Source organism: Salpingoeca rosetta, assembly GCF_000188695.1.
Source record: "Salpingoeca rosetta unplaced genomic scaffold supercont1.37, whole genome shotgun sequence".
In the NCBI taxonomy this organism is placed as follows: Eukaryota; class Choanoflagellata; order Craspedida; family Salpingoecidae; genus Salpingoeca; species Salpingoeca rosetta.
The window spans coordinates 713,794-717,477 of NW_004754897.1; positions in this window are offsets into that span (position 1 = coordinate 713,794).

Genomic DNA, 3,684 nt, shown 5'->3' on the forward strand with positions numbered 1-3,684 from the left:
GCTGATGGTGAAGAAGGCGGCAGTGTGGGCTTGATGGGTTTATGATGTGTTGTAACACATGCAGCATGAAACATGAACGAGGCAGGAAAGGGAAGTGAAGGGGAAGGAGTGGCGGCACAAAGTAGTGAACATGGACAAGGGAAGGCATGCAAGCGCATGGAAACAACAACAGCAGTGGCAAGAATTGAAACAAGACAGAAAGGGTGGTGGAACGCAGGTGAAATGGACAAACCAGGCTTGTGGTGACAAGGTGGCGACAGAAAGGGACGAAGGCAAGCATGAATGCACACAGCGGTTGGCTGTGTTGTGGTGCTGTGTTGCGTGAAGTGAAGTGAAGGACGAGTGATGTTGTGTGGAGAGGTGCTGTGTGGTGGTGAGTGGATAGAAGAGAGGGAGAGCCAAGGGTGAATGAAGCATGTGGCAGCAAGAGCAAAGCAACAATGCAACACATGGAATGTGGAAAGGCAAAGGGAAGAGGGAAAGGCGCAAGTGAGTGAAGGGTGAGACAAAGGGACAAAGCGGCACATGCATGTGTGTGTTGTGTTGTGTGTTGTGGCGGTGGAGCAAAGGAAGCAGGAGCACAAATATTGAAGCAGTAGCAAGCATGCACGAAGAGAGAAGGTAAAGTGGGAAGAGAAGAAGGCGATCGCAGCGAGCTTCTTACACACCTGAACATATCGCTGCTGGGGACGAGAGAGAGGAAGCGCAGGTGATGTTGGAGAGTGAATCCAAGAAGCGAGGCGATGCTGTCGAGTGAAGTGGAGTGAAGTGAAGTGGTGAGCGGAGTGACAGAGCGGTGAGTGAGTGAATGTGAGGATTGATGAGGGGTCGATTGCAGGTACGTGCAGGCATGGTGGGTGATGCTGTGACACAGTGGCGAGTGAGTGGAGGAGTGTTGTGAAGTGAACAAGGTGGAAGCAAGGGAAGTTGTGGGTGCTTGCGAGCAACACGCACAGAGCAAGCAAGCGTACGCATGAAGTGTCTGCAGCGAATAGACGGGTGTAGTGGAGTGAATCCAATGCAAGCAGGAGAAGTTGTGAGTGCCTACGAGTGAGTAGACGGATGAAGTGGAGTGAATCCAAAGCAAGCAGGAGATGTTGTGAGTGGTTGCGCGTGGGTAGAGGGATGTAGTGGAGTTAATCCAATGCAAGCAGGAGATGTTGTGAGTGGTTGCGCGTGGGTAGAGGGATGTAGTGGAGTTAATCCAATGCAAGCAGGAGAAGTTGTGAGTGCATGCAAGTAACACAACAGTGAGTAGAGGGATTGTGGTGGAGTGAATCCAATGCAAGTAGGAGATGTTGTGAGTGCTTGCGAGTAACACAACAGTGAGTAGCGGGATGTAGTGGAGTGAATCCAATGCAAGCAGGAGAAGTTGTGGGTGTCTGCGAGTGAGTAGACGGATGAAGTGGAGTGAATCCAATGCAAGTAGGAGACGTTGTGAGTAGTCAGAACAAACACAGCAGCACTGCACAATCGCATGCAATTGTGTCTGCAGTGAGCAGAGGATTGCTACTCATTCAATCCACTTTAATCAGAAACACGTTCCCGTGCCTGCAGGCAACATCTACACACAAACGCATGCACACACACGTGTACACGTATGCCTTGCGCTGCTCCTCGTCGTTCTCTGCCTGCTTGCTTGTCTCTTGTGCAATGACATGGAAACGAATCCATCCTTGCTGCTCTACTCCGCAGTTCCTCCGCTTTGCTCCTTCTTGCTTCAGCGCAGCGTGCCTGCAGGCAAGTAGAAGTGCGCACAGTGCAGTGTGCTCGCGCGCACACGTGTGCCTGCAAGCCAGCCACGTGGTCTTGTGCCTGTTGCTGCAGCTCATGGCATGGTGCAGTGACGTTTGCTCGCTTGCTCACTTGATCACCGGAGTAGGGAGACTGGGGCGGTGAAGTCAAAAAGGGGTTCAGAAAAAGTGCGATCATGTGATGAAAAAAGCCCCCAATACTGTCATGAGTAGTGTCTGAACACTGCGTCGCGATGCACCAGTGCAGCTGCAGCTGATGTGCAGCGTACGCAAGCGAAGCAAATTGCATGCATGCAAGCATTGGTTGGTCACGAGCCAGGGGAATCTGGGGTGTGAGCAATGTGAAGAATCTTGATGCAGTGAAGCTGTGCGCACCAGCTAGATCCAGTCACAAATCTAGATCTAGCAGAATCACTGAATCTAGATTGCGGTGCCTGCAGGCAAAGTACACTAGGACAAAGCAGCAATTCAAACAGCTGCCGCTCGATGGATTGGCATACATGAGAGGAAGGATGCAAATGAGCAAGACAAAAAAGAAAAAGAGAAGGCAAGGGCAAAGAGCCGCTGAGTAGAGGCGCAAGCATGAGAGCAAGGCGAATGTCGCTGAGCAGGATTGCTTGCGGGCACGAAAAGCCGCGTCTGCGCCCTTGCAGCTACAACTTTTCTTTCTTCCTGGGTCTTTGTTCTGCTGTGTTCTGAGCGACCTCTCTCTTCATTTGCGTGTGCGTGTGTGTAGTGTGTGTGTGACTGCAGGCAAAGCGAAGCGACACTTGTTTGTGTTGTAAGCAATGCTTGCACGAGCACACATGCATGCACAGCACATGCAATGAGAACAGCACGGGCGCGTATTTGTGTGTGTGGATACTTGTGTGTGTGATGCGTGAGCGATGTGTGTGGGTGTGATGAGGCACATGTGGGGAGGCGAGCAAGCGATTGCTCGTGTCTCTATGTGTGCTCTTGTGATCACTCGCATCTTGAGCAAACGCACTTCTACCATACAGAAGCAAAGCAACACACGACATATGCGCTTGTGGCGAGCAACGACTGTGTTTGCGGAAAGAGGGCGAGCTGATTGTTCAGCTTCCTCTGAGGGTGACAGTGTGAAGCGCTGGACATTCTCCTCACACGAACACGCATTTGTTGGCTCTTGATTGTTCTTCTCTCCTCACAGTGATGTGACATAGCGAGACGCAGGAAGCAGGCCTGCACGCATGGTGTATTGAGACCCGGGCACAGCGATGTGCCTGGCGCGTAGATGACGTGTGTGCGCATGAAAGGGCTTGCATTTTCCTTGTGTGTGTAGCTGTGCGTTGGGAGAAGGGCGATGAGCCAACATGTGTTTGTGTGTTGGGGAATGGCTGGCAGTAGCTTTGCTGCACACGTGGATGTGGCACAGTGAAACAGAAAACGTTGTCAGCTGTGTGTTGTGGGTGTGGCTGTGGTTGCCTTTGGAGGCAAGACGCAGCCCGCTGTGACATGCGGGTCGATGAAGTATTGCGAGCGAGAGCAAGCAAAGCTTTGCATGGATTGCTGGTGTTGAGCCAAAAGTCTATGATGTTGAAGCAAGTTGCAAGCCGCTGGCGGAGTGACGGCAAGGCACATGTATGTGTGTTTCTCTGCTGTGATCTCTGATAGAGGGTGGGCGCTGTCTGTCTGTTGTTTTTGAATAACGGCAGGTGGCGACTGTCCTTGATGATACCAAGCTTGCGCATGCAGGAGGCAATTCCGCCGCTGTGATCGCGGTGTGGATTGTTCTTCTTGAGAGGGTGCCTTGAGCAACACTCGATCATGAGTGGAGGCAAACTGTGCTGTGAGCACGATGACGATGTTGGGCACGCACACATGCGTGGATGAAGTCTATTTGATGCGAAACAGTGTTGTGTGTTGTTTCGAAAGAGAGCCATGCGCGCTGCATGCTGCTGATGGGCAC